At 41.6% G+C, this 13,511-nt stretch overlaps 1 protein-coding gene across 8 annotated transcripts in view; it reads left to right on the forward strand.

Annotated features, from left to right (window-relative positions):
• FAM110B (family with sequence similarity 110 member B) overlaps positions 1 to 13,511 on the forward strand; it is a 156,165-nt gene that overhangs the window by 39,216 nt on the left and 103,438 nt on the right. The window contains exon 1 of one of the 8 annotated variants that reach the window (XM_010346036.3): positions 5 to 6,591. The exons of the other annotated variants lie outside the window; for them this stretch is intronic. The gene's annotated coding sequence lies outside the window, so the exon portion shown is untranslated. Of the gene's footprint in view, positions 1 to 4; positions 6,592 to 13,511 lie in introns of those variants that run through there. 8 annotated transcript variants of the gene reach the window in all.

Below are 13,511 nucleotides of genomic sequence, written 5' to 3' on the forward strand. Positions count from 1 at the left end.
TAAAAATCTATTATTAAAATCATGCCTAAATCTGGTTATAAAGTAAATGTGATCCTTTATATGTTGAGCAGAATTTAGGTATTCCCTAATTTTTCCCACCTTTTTCATTCTTACTTTCCCTTCCCTCCTTCTCTCTTTGTTCCCTCCCTTCCTCCCCACTTCCTTTATGTATATTCATTTAGCAAACTTTTATGGACTCTACCCTGTGCTGGTCACTGTTCTAAGCACACACACTTTATGCCGACCTTCCACACCCTGGCAGGAATGGGGAGGTTGGCAAAAACCATCCTTGTGGAACTGGCTCCCCAGCTTCTGTGTCGGCTGGTGGAGGGCAGACGCCCTGCCATTGGTCTGGCTGCGAGGCTGATCCCAGCACCTGCCCCACCTTCACTATCACCACTGGCCCTGAAATGCTTGGGTGTTTACTTGCGGTGGCTTTTTTTTTTTTTCTGAGAATTCTGAACACTCAGTGGATATTGAATTTCCTCAGTTGGGATGTTAGAATTATAATCACTCATGGGAATAAGTAAAACGGAAACAGTGTACTGTTGTTCCCCAACTATGGAATATGCTCACTGGGCATGGGACCTGGTATGTATTTTTTCAACTATTAACGTAATGTAAAAATATTTAAACAAATAAATGTTACAGATAGATAGCATAGAATGCGACTTTCTACTCGAAAGCCACTTTCCAGAGAAAATACTGGTTAGATTTAGGTGCAAATTCTTTAATTATTTTCCTCTTCATGCATATACTAATGTTCAGATGTTCAGTGTGTATTAAATGCCTTAACCCTGTGAGTGAAAATATTGGAGTAAAAATGATTTCATAATTTCTGGCAAATATTGTGCCTTATTCTTGTTCTTGGCCTTTGCTAATATAAATAATGAGATCTATGAGTTGGGGGCCACTGGCGCACCTATGCACTTGGTTTATTTGACGGTGTTTTGTAGTCAGTTTGTAGCCCAGAGCGCTTACCTCCCATTAAGAATGCATTAGTTGTCCCAGTGTTCCACAGAGAACCTGGACTCATGTGGCAAGGGGAATACCCTTATCTTGGGTGGTGGGCAGGAGTGATGAACTTCTCCCTACGCTGAGAACTTCTGTGTAAATCCAATGTGGCTCTTGCACCATCGATTTCATTTTTTAAAATAATTTCCGTTGTGGCCAGGTCTGGTGGCTTATGCTGGTAATCCCAGCACTTTGGGAGGCTGAGGAGGGTGGATCATGAGGTCAGGAGATAGAGATCGTCCGTTCTAATGTGGTGAAAACCCATCTCTACTAAAAATACAGAAAAACCCACAAATATCCAGGCATGGTGGCACACAGCTGTAGCCCCATCTACTCAGGAGGCTGAGGCAGGAGAATCACTTGAATCCAGGAGGCAGAGGTTGCAGTGAGCCAGGATCACGCCACTGCACTCCAGCCTGGGTGACAGAGCAAGACTCCATCTCGGAAAAATAAAGAAAAAAAAATTTTCTACTGTTGTTTTAAATTCAGGAGGTACACATACAGCTTTATTACATGAGTATGTTGTGTGATACTGAGGTTTGGGATATAAATAATCCAATCAGCCAGGTAGCCAGCAAAGAACCTATCGATAGGTTTTCAGCCGTTTTTCTTGTTATCCCCCCAGTAATCTCCAGTGCCTTTTCCTCCCATTTTTATGTCCATACGTACTCAGTGTTTAGCTCCTACTTACATGTGAGAACATACCGTATTTGGTTTTCTGTTCCTGAATTAATTCACTTAGGTTAATGGGTTCCAGCTGTGTCCATGCTGCTGCAGAGGATGGGATTTCATTTTTAATGGCTGTGTAGTATTCCATGGTGTGTATGTACCACAGTTTTTAAATCCAGTCTGCCATTGATGGATGCCTAGGTTAATTCTGTGATTTTACTATTGTGGATAGTGCCATAATGAATATATGAATGCATGTGTCTTTTTGGTAGGACAATTTATTTTCCTTCAGTTATACACCCAATAATGGAATTGCTGGGTCAAATGGTACTTCTAAGTTCTTTGAGAAGTGTCCAAACTATTTTCCACAGTGTCTAATTTACATTCCCACCAACAGTTTATAAGCTTTCCCTTTCCTCTGCAGAAGGAACTTAAATGATTCAACAAGCAAAAAACCAGATAACCCCATTAAAAAGTGGGCAAATGACATGCACAGACACTTCTCAAAAGGAGACATACAAGCAGCTAACAAACATGAAAAAATACTCAATTCCATTAATCATCAGAGAAATACAAATTAAAACCACAACAAGGTACCATCTCACAACAATCAGAATGGCTATTATTAAAAAGTAAAAAAAAATAATTTTATGTTTCACAGTGTCTCTATCCATCCTTTAGCTGACAGCTGCAAGTCAGTTGATTGCCAGACGTCTTCCTCCTGCTGACCGCCTCTTACCCTGGCTTCCTGCCTCCCTCCTCAGATGCCAGATCATTGTCCCAGATCCCAGACTCGGCCTTCCTACTGTCTTCCCCTGGGAGCCTTTGTTAACCTCCCCACATGCCCTTGGAATTGAATCCCCCCCATCACTGGATACCCACCACTATGTCCAAAAACAATTTTTCCATAAACTCCAGCAGTCCCTCCTGAGACAGACCTGAGTAACCAAGAGGTCTGAGTATCAACATCAGTAGTCCAGAGCCTACTCTGGCCGAGGGACACAGTGGGCTGCAGTAACTAAGGGACAGATGACCACTGAATGGACATGAAGCATCTGTCTAGAGCAAGGCTTGTTATCCTGGAATGCCTAGTGCCCTGGGCACTCAGAAACCCTGCCATTTGGGTCTCGTGCTCCAGGTATCGAGTTGCCAGCTTTGAAGCAAGGCTTCTGTTTTCTTACAGTGAGTTCCTTCAGGAAAACTTGGGCGTGGGAGTGTTTCAGCTAGATTTATCAGCTGACTTATGGGTTGGAGGGTCTGGTTCTGCCCAAACCAGCCCTGACTCCCTTCCTGTCCATTGTTTCAATTCTTCTCATGTCTGATGACAGAAAGTGGTCCTGGAGAGCCATATTCCTCAGTGCTGAGAGTAAGAGTGTGGCCTTTAATGTTAGAAGGACCTGGGTTAGGACCTGGACTCTGCCATGTGCAATATGTACAGCCCTGGGAAAGCTGTTTACTTGATGCGCCAGCTCTTCATCCATCAAAGCAGAATCACAGTAGTGGCCAGACCATAGGATCATTGCGAGGAATGTGAGTTGTGACATGGGCTGGCACTTGAGAAGTGTTTAAAGTATGTTACTAGCTTATGTACTGTGATCTTCTGCAGAATGGAGCTCATACCTATTTATGAGGGTTGCCGTAGGCATTGCATGAGGTGGTGTATGTAAATGCACTGTGCTGGGCACATAGCGCATACTCTAACTGAGAGCCCTCTGTGATAATGGTAAAGTAAAAATAGCACTATCAGCAAATGTGTTCAGAATGGGACAGGCATTGTGACCGGAGAGTGGGGGAATATCCAACAGTGGTGGAGAAGAACAGCTGCAAGTTCAGTAATCTCATCATTAGTTTAAGTCACTGTCTAATCTTTGGTCACAAAGGTTCATTCATAAAGGCTTTGGTTATGATTGACTACTAGAGTGAATAGTCAAGAGTTATGTGTCCAAAAATCATTTTATTCTTATTAGGGGCTACTTTTTGAGTATAAAAGGCAGTGTATTCTTGGATTTTTATGAAATCCAGAAGTTAAGAATAAAGATAGTAGTAACCATTTTGTTCTCTCATTAGACCATTTTTTTCCATCATCCTCAAATGGGAGGTATACTGGAGAATTCTTACCTAGATTATATGGTTCTTACGAAGCTATTAAAGGAAGCAAATTGAAATCTAATAGCGTTTGACCCTCTTACATCATACCTAAATTAAATGAGAAGTATTTAATAAATGTTGGCATTCGTTTTCCTCTGCTTTGAACCAAAGACACATTTGAATCCTTGGTGTATTCGAGAATTTTCTTTTTTTTTTTTTTTTTTTTGAGACGGAGTTTCGCTCTTGTTACCCAGGCTGGAGTGCAATGGCACGATCTCGGCTCACCGCAACCTCCGCCTCCTGGGTTCAAGCAATTCTCCTGCCTCAGCCTCCTGAGTAGCTGGGATTACAGGCACACACCACCATGCCCAGCTAATTTTTTGTATTTTTAGTAGAGACGGGGTTTCACCGTGTTGACCAGGATGGTCTCGATCTCTTGACCTCGTGATCCACCCGCCTTGGCCTCCCAAAGTGCTGGGATTACAGGCTTGAGCCACCGGAGAATTTTCTTACCATTTGTTTCATGTGTTTGCTTTTCGTACACTTGAAACTAATGATATTACTTGGCTTAAAAATGTCTTAAAGAAAAGAGTTACATAATTACATAATTTACTATAAGTCACCTCAGAAAGTGAATGTATCTGGGACCAGGCGCGGTGGCTCACTCCTGTAATCGCAGCAGTTTGGGAGGCCAAAGCGGGTGGATCACCTGATGTTGTGAGCTTGAGAACAGCCTGACCAACATGGAGAAACCCCGTCTCTACTAAAAATACAAAATTAGCCGGGCGTGGTGGTGCATGCCTGCAATCCCAGCTACTTGGGAGGTGGAGGCTGAGGCAGGAGAGTCGCTTGAACCGCGCTCTAGCCTGGGCAACAAAAGTGAAACTCCTTCTCAAAAAAGGAAAAAATACAAATGAAAAAAAAAAAAAGTGAATGTATCTGAGCTCTGCCGGTCATAGAGACCTGTCTTGTTATCTTAGCACCCAGGCCTGACATTGAACATGCACAGTATAGATGGGAACTGAGTTAAAAATGCAGCAAAGGAATTGAAGATGTGAAATGTCATTTGTTAGAACACTGAGAATATAATGACTTTTTAAATTTGCCTTTAGCAGTACAGTTTATAAAGAAAAACATTGTAGTGGGAGTAACGTGCATTTGAATGCGCTGATAGTGATACTAGTTCTTTGTTCTGTGCTAAGTTTAGGACTGGGATGGGCTGGAGTCACCTCTCTCTTCTTTCCTTCTGCCCTCCTTCCCTACTTGCCCCTCCCCACTCCTTCTCTTACCACTCCCCACCCCTCTTCCTTATGAAATTGACCTTGTACAAGGGCCATGTGTCCTTGTTCTCCCAGCATTCCCTATGGAGTAGCCCAGGCCTCTATGGAGGAGGTCCTGATAAGAAGCAGCAATGCCACTACACTTGCTGTTTCTGCATTTGTGACTTGTATTCCTGTAGACCCTTACATCAGTTACACACCAAGGGAAGGAGTAGGCAGCCTCTCTTTCAGAGTCCGTGGTGGCACCCCTCTCAGGCTGACTTAAGTCCACCTCTTAGAGTGGTTTTTATCAGTGTCCTTTGCTACATCTCAGTTAATTTGAGATGAAAACATTCTGTCTCTATTAACATCACTATATTCTGGCAGAGAACAGTCTTACGCCTGAATTTCAACGAGTCTGTTTGCATTTCACAGGAGATATCCAGGCTCAGCCGGAAGTTTTATATTCTGTATGAAATCAAGACTTATTATCTTACTTGATAATAACTCATTCCTCATGGTAGGAATCTAAAACTGAACTTGCTAAATGTTTTTCTTTCCAACAGTAGACATCAGCAGTCTTAAAAAATGGTCTTTTTAAAGTAAATTTGCCTTCTTTCATGGTTACCCACAGGTTAGAATTTGTCATGAGATTAAGCTGGTGGGAATAATACAGCTACCTCTCAAAATTTGTAGTCATGCCAAGTGAAAGTTTCTGAAAACCAAAAAATAGTGAAGATACTGCTCTGAATGGGATAGATTAGTGAGAACTCCCACTCTTCTTACACATGTATGTACATGCAAACACATGTGCACACACACACACCTCCCAGAGGTGTGATTTGATTTTTTTTTTTTTTTTTTTTTTTTTTTGAGACGGAGTTTTGCTCTTGTTACCCAGGCTGGAGTGCAATGGCACGATCTCAGCTCACCGCAACCTCCACCTCCTGGGCTCAGGCAATTCTCCTGTCTCAGCCTCCTGAGTAGCTGGAATTACAGGCACACACCACCATGCTCAGCTAATTTTTTGTATTTTTAGTAGAGACGGGGTTTGACCATGTTGACCAGGATGGTCTCGATCTCCTGACCTCATGATCTACCCGCCTCGGCCTCCCAAAGTGCTGGGATTACAGGCATGAACCACCGCGCCCGGCCCTGATTTGATTTTTTATTGCAACTCTAATTGAGTTTGCTTCTTTATTTGCTTTTGGTATTGATCTGTCCTGAGTACCATCAAAGAGCAAACCCCTTAAGCATGAGTGTATTTTAATATGTAGTAGTATACAGTTCTTCAACTTCTTCAGACACTAAGAATTTGAATTTTTCTGCTCCAAGTACAAGAGTGTAATGGTTTTGTGAATTTTGGTAATATAAACTTAGATTTTCCTGGAATTAGTTTCCCTGATTAACACCTAATCATACTCTTATTATTATTATTGTTTACCTTGTTTCACTGTTTGAGTAAGGGGGAAAAACATCTGATGGCATGTTTTGGTTTTTCAGATGTTTTGAAAACATCAAAGTACTATTGACAGACCTTCCAGATACTAATGCCATTAAGGTATAAGTATGTTAAATTTTTTTTTAACATAGTCTATAATCTAAGCTGATCAATCTGCTACAAACCTACTATCTATGGTAAATGAATTCTTATTGTTACATAGGATTATCTTTTAGAAAACAGTACTTTTAGTGATTTGAGGTTTTATATATTAATATATAATTTTTACTTGCCTTCTTTCTAAAAGGAAGTTTGTTGTTGTTGTTGTTGTTGTGGTGGTGGTGGTGGTGGTTGTTGTTGTTGTTAAAAATGTTCTCCAATTTGGGGCTTAGAATGGTGGCTCAAGCCTGTACTCTCAATACTTTGGGAGGCCAGCCTCGGAGGATTGCTTGAGACCAGGAGTTTGAGATCAGCCTGGCAACATAGTGAGACTCACTCTCCACACAAAAAAAAGAAAAGTTAAAAATTATCCTGGTGTGGGGTGCATGCCTGTAGTAGCCTTAGCTACTCAGTAAGCTGAGGTAGGAGGATTGCTTAAGCTTAGGAGTTAAGAGGCTGCCCAGGAGTTAGTGAGCTGATAACACCAGGAGTCAGTGAGCTGATAGCGCCACTGCCCTCCAGCCGGAGCGACAGAGTGAGATGCTGTCTCTTTAAAGAAAAAAAGCTTTCTAGTTTAGGTTGCATACATCAGTCATGATGATGAAATCCTTTTTTCAAGAAGAGTACTGTTCACAATCTGTTTAATTTTTTTAGTGGCATCTCTTTTCAGTGAGTACTGCCTTGGCAATGTTTTCTGACTTGTTTCCTAACTTGATTAGAATTGTAAAACACAATTGGTTACTTTCTCTCTTTCTCTGGGTGCCTGGGGCCGTCATACCTGGCTATCTTGATTTTCACTTTTTCCTGCCCCCACTGCAGTTAGCCTTTCATCTCTGAGGCTATTTTCTTTGTTTAGAGTCTGTCAGCTGAACAGATAGGCATCACCAAAGTGTGACACAAGCAGGGACTGTCTGGGTTTGAAATGCAAGATGTATTGGACCAAATGAATTCTAGATTGTTCTGCTTAGTAGCTCACCCAATTTTTGTTTCTTTAATCTTCAAAAGGTACTACTAGGAGAATAATTGCACCTATTGAAAAAGCATGCAGTCCTCTCCCTGACTGATTGCTGATGGCATAGAAATTCATGGTAACCTCTTTTTACTTAAAAATTAAATATCTGGCACTGCTTACTCTAGATTAGGTTACAGAGCTGCCATTCACTCCTCACCATCAGCCCTGGGACCATTAATGACTGTTCTCTTTGCTCAGAACTGTGTTGTATTTTGCATATGAAATCCTGGAGTATTGAAGAAGGAGATGTTGCATATTTAATTTTAACTCCTTGATTTTACAGAGGAGAAAACGGAGATCATTTCACAGTTGCCTTCAGGTAAATAGTTGTAAGAATATGGCAAAGATATTCTTAGTATAGCTATTCTTCATGTAATTAAAATATCTAAAAGTACCTGTAATCCCAGCAGTTTGGGAGGCCAAGGCGAGCAGATCACTTGAACTCAGGAGTTCAAGACCAGTTTGGCCAACATGGTGACACCCCTCTACTAAAAATACAAAAGTAGGGGCACAGGCCTGTAATCCCAGATACTATTGGAGGCTGAGGCAGGAGAAAAGCTTGAACCTGGGAGTCAAAGATTGCAGAGAGCAGAGATCACGCCACTGCACTCCACCCAGGGTGACAGAATGAGTGAAAGTCTGTCTCAAAAAAAGAAAAAAAAATCTCTGAAAAGTGACAGTTGCATCAAATGATATTAAAAGTGATCAGCTTTCTATACCCGCCCTTCAGATCCACTTCATCCCGGACCCGGAGAAGAGCTTGGCATTCAGGAATTTCCTAAACAGCTGTGTGTTTGTGTTTGCTCATTCATTGGTTCACTTAACAAATGTATTCAGGGCGTCTGCTGTGCGGTGCCGGAAAGACATGGCTGTTGATTGAAAAGCACATAGTTAACCCACTAGAGTTGTTAGCTGATCCTGTATTTCTTTAAATTTAGCATTTGACTGAGCCAACAAGATTTGTGTTTTTGACAGAATTCCCGGAAGGAGCTGAGGAAAGCATATCAGCCTGACATAGAGGCTATGAGGGGTTTTCCTTGGGGTCGGGTCGCCGGGGCCCAGCCTGGGCTGGCACTCACAGGGCCCCTCCTTGCTGGCCCTGCTGAGCCTAGAGTCATCGTCATTCTCAGAACCTCCTATGTTTGGGTTATGCTAAAAATGCAGGGAGCACTCTTAGATCAGCCTTAATTTGACTGGAAAAGGAAACTTGTTTCCTGCAGAGTGCCCGCAATGTGTCTGGTCCCTGTTTGGCTCCTTGCTGGTTGGCTGAGTCAGACGAGTCCACCTTGAAGCACCACAGGCCAGTTTCAGGGGCCAAGAAGGCCTTTGTCTCCAGCTCCATTTTTTAACTCTTTGCTTTTGAACTTCTCACCATCCGTGTAGAAACAGTCTCATAATTGTGGGATCTCATTGAGTTTATATGGTGTTGAAATGTCACTCATAGTATTCTTCTCACAATTTTAAAAATAGTCCTTTAAGAAGTTATGTCTGTTGAGTAGGCTGTGTTAGGAGTCACTCCTATCTATGGGACATTGGGAAGTACAGCAGAAATTTCAGAGCCAAATTTCACATCTGCCCCCTGACAGTGGTGGTTTGAGTCGCACCGAGTGAGGTTAGCCTCCACCTTATGAAGGTCAGCTCTTATATATATTTATACATGCGCACGTGTGCACACACACACACATATTAGAAACAGGGTCTCACTCTCTTGCTCAGATTGGAGTGCAGTGATACGATCATAGCTCACCTTAGTAACCTTGAACTCCTGGGTGTGAGCAATCCCACCTCAGCTTCCCAAGTAGCTGGGACTACAGGCATGTGCCACCATGCCTGTAGAGATGATGTCATCTCTAATTTATAAAGTTTTAAAATTTAAATTAAAAAAATAATAAATTTTTAAGTCTTTAAAATTTGAAAAAAAAATTTAAAAATTTTAATGTAAATAAAAAACAAAAAATTTAAATTTTTTGTTTGTAGAGACAGCCTCTCACTGTGTTGCCCAGGCTGATTTCAAATGCCTGACCTCGAGTGATCCTCCCATCCCTGCCTTCCACAGTGCTGGAATTGGTCAGCTTCTTCGGCATACTGTACCCACCTCAGCTCTTTTTGAGTGAACCCTTTGTGGGTTTTTTTCCCTGCAAAATATTTACCTTTCCTTACTTGATATTTGGGCACAAGTAATTCTCTCCGCAAAGTGGATGCATCTACATTATGTGAGTTTATTTATTGACCATATAGCACACAGAAGCAGTTTACTTTCCTCTAAGCATTTCATTTTACCTATACCTGAAATATGCTTTCTGTAGCCCAGTGAGCATGTGCCATGTGCATGCAGCGGCTACTCTCCCAGGCATTGGCTTGTGGGTCCCGCACAGTCATCGCGTCAGCATCACAGGCACACATAGAGACCAGGCACACCAGCGCCTCTCCATGTAGATTACAGCTGGAGGAAAAGAAAACCCTAACCCGTGCAGCACCACCTAGAACAGAATGCTTCCCCCAAGAATGGATGCATTCACATTTTAGGAAATAGTACCTGTTTCCAATATAATTTTAAAAGCACCATTCTCCTTTTTTTTTTTTGCTAACAATTATATTATGAACATTAAAATTGTATTTTGATTTGAAAATCTAGAGACTTACATTAAGGTAAGTGGAAAATGAATTATAGCAAAGCAGGATCAGCTTTTTTAAAAAAATCAGTTTTTAATGAGATTGAAAATGTCCACTTATGATGTCTCTCTCTGCTATCCTTAAGTTAGCATATCATGGTTTATAGCTAAAATAAATGGTAGTGATAAATGTACACTTTTTTAAAAGCAGAGGTTTAGAAATGGGAAAATCTTCATCACCTGTGCACACCCCACTAACATATCCAGGTGAGGGCCTGAACATAAGTGGAAGTGTTCAATCCAGCAAGAAATAGGACCACTCTTTTAATCTAAAATGTAATGGTAGTTCCTACTCTTCTACGTTACCCTTCTATCTGCATCTGAAACATCTTGTCGTGACTATGTACCATCAGTGCTCCTCACTAATGAATGGCTGTGATATTTTAGCCAACGTGTCAGCAAATGTTCTTCACTGATTCTGACTCTCCGACCCCCAAAAGTTTGATTTGTTGTTATTCTGCTGCTACTGCCTATGTGGGGCGAGCCACACAGTCGATGGAAACCATAACCCATGGGGGAGTCTTGTTGCCGTGTAGGGAAAGTAGGGGCACAGCCCTGCTTGGTAAAATTCACTCACTACAGTGGTAATCAGCTGTCACCAACTTGTGACATTGATGCCTTGCATTGCACTGATTGGTGGAGGAAAAATGGGGGTCATCAACACTTAACCATCTGCCAAGGAAGACTTTCCCTAAACTGGTACATGTATTTCTATTCCCTGAATTTCAGCTGTAGGACTCAGTAATCACTTAACTACCAGATGGTTGACAGACAGCTGAATTCCGTTGTCTGTCAGGAAGCAGTGCTAAGAACTGAAATTATTTCCTTGCATTCTGATTTTTCTTAGATGAAATAAGCAGGGGTCTAGCTTCAGTTAGTTCTTAGTGGGATATAGCCTTGCGTACAGAGTATAAACTCTCCAGACCTCAGTTTCCTCCTGTTTACCATGAGATGGCTGAGTAAAATAGATTTTGATTTCTCTGTTTTCATAAGACATAGAATTTTTTATTTGACTGTTATAATCAGGCAGAAAAATTACAAGTGCTGTTATTGGACTGAAAGCTCCTATTCCATCTTTTTAGATTCTACACATGTGATCCAGTGTATGCTACTAATTGCCTTTAAGATGAAGAAATTCTAAAATCACAGATGTTGATTAATTTAAAAATAGAACATATGCATTTTTATTAAGCTGTCGAGTTACAGGGTTTGGGTGCCTCTTCCTGATTTTCTGGTGCAACCCGGCAGTAATGAGAATTGTGAGTGCAATGTCAGCATCATGCAGAGATGAAATCAGGGGACCCATTTGTCTTTTGGCTGCTTTTGCAGAGATTCTTTTACACAACATACCTATTCCTAGTTTAATCAGACCTCTAATTTACATGGAGTTTTTTGTGTGTGTGTGATACAAACTTCAGTTTTTCCCAGTGGGATCTCCCCATCTTATTTCTTCTGAGAGAACTAGTTAGGCGATTGGTTGCAAGAGGTACTCTGGGACATTTTGGTGCAGTTAGATAATGTGTGCACCATTGTGTGCCAGCATTTTATGAGTAGGATTGTGCTTTTCTAGAATTGCTAGATGTAGGTGTAAGTGGAGCTTGAATGTTGCATATATTTAATTCTCTTTAAAAATATGTTTCTTGTATATGTTGAGTTTTCTACTATCTAAAACTGTAATCCACATCAAAGCTGGTTATCGGCTCTCCTGGGATGCTTGCATAAGAATTGAAATAGATAAAATGCATCTGCAAGTTAACATGCTATGAATTTTTCTGGTTTCTAGCTGTCCACTTCACACTGTGGGAAAAGGCCTGGCTCCCTCTAGCCTGGGAAACTTTGCATGGTGCTTTCATCTTTGTAACACTTCCTTCTCTCTCACAGCACCAGGAACAGGGCCTGTTTGCACTGCAGTGAATGCGATGATTTTCCAAGGTGGGAGTGCAATGTACCAGGGATTAGCTGATATTTAAAGAACATGAATGAAAGCAGCAAACACCTCACCAGGGCAAGCCACATGAGCCTTCGGACAGTTTATTTCCTTGTAGGATTTGAAGTTTTATTGGCAGCTGATTAGGTAAACTGGAGTTGTTTGTCCCCTAGATATGTCACTACCTGTGAGGAGAGGTGGCCAGTAAATATCAGCCGAGGCACTGAAGGCTGTGATGCACCAGCCTGGTGCCCCATCAGGACAGCTGCATCAATAGTGGAAACACTCAGTGCATGTGAGTTTGCTTTTCAGACCTAATGATTACTTCAAGTTAGGGATTTTAACTGTCAGAAAGTTGACTTGTGAAACAGATTGGTCTCCTCAAAACTTCCCTGTTGGTCAAGAGCTTTCGTTTTTAATCTGGAATACACCACTAATTTTTTTTTTTTTTTTTTTGGAGACAGTCTTGCTCTGTTGCCAGGCGCCAGGCTGGAGTGTGCAGTGGCGGGGATCTCGGCTCATTGCAACCTCCACCTCCCGGGTTCAAGCAATTCTCCTGCCTCAACCTTCCAAGTAGTTGGGACTACAGGCACGCGCCACCACACCCAGCTAATTTTTGTATTTTTAGTAGAGACAGGGTTTCACCCTGTTGGCCAGGATGGTCTCGATCTCTTGACCTCGTGATCCACCCGCCTCGGCCTCCCAAAGTGCTGAGATTACAGGCGTGAGCCGTAGCGCCTGTCCCTACACCACTAATTCTTAAAATCCTGACCTGATCCCTTTGTGCTTTGATTTTTTTTTTTAACACCTAATGTAACCAATACAAAATTCAAACACTTAACATAGTTTGCTATTGCCAGGCACTGTTTTAGCTATTTTACATTTATTACCTAATGTAATCCTCATAACAGCTCTGAGGTAGGTTCTGTTATGCCACTTTATAGATGAAGAGACTGAGGCATAAAGAGGTGAAATGATTTGATCAGGGTCACACAAGCTAATAAGTGGTGAAGCTGGTCCTTGCATCCAATCAGACTGATTCTAGAATTCCCTTCTCTTGACTGCTATACTGCACTGTCTTTACAAAAATGTAATACATAGCTCCCTTATTTATTTGCATTTGGTTTGACTGTGTGAATACACATTATCCCTTTTATGGGAGATATTTGAACCAATGAATATGAATACCATTTTTCTGGGCTTAGATGTGTTTTAGGGGGCTTGAAAAACGCACCTCATCTGTGCTACTTGTGAATTACTTTCTAGGGCA

This window comes from Saimiri boliviensis, chromosome 15 (genome assembly GCF_048565385.1).
Source record: "Saimiri boliviensis isolate mSaiBol1 chromosome 15, mSaiBol1.pri, whole genome shotgun sequence".
In the NCBI taxonomy this organism is placed as follows: Eukaryota; Metazoa; Chordata; class Mammalia; order Primates; family Cebidae; genus Saimiri; species Saimiri boliviensis.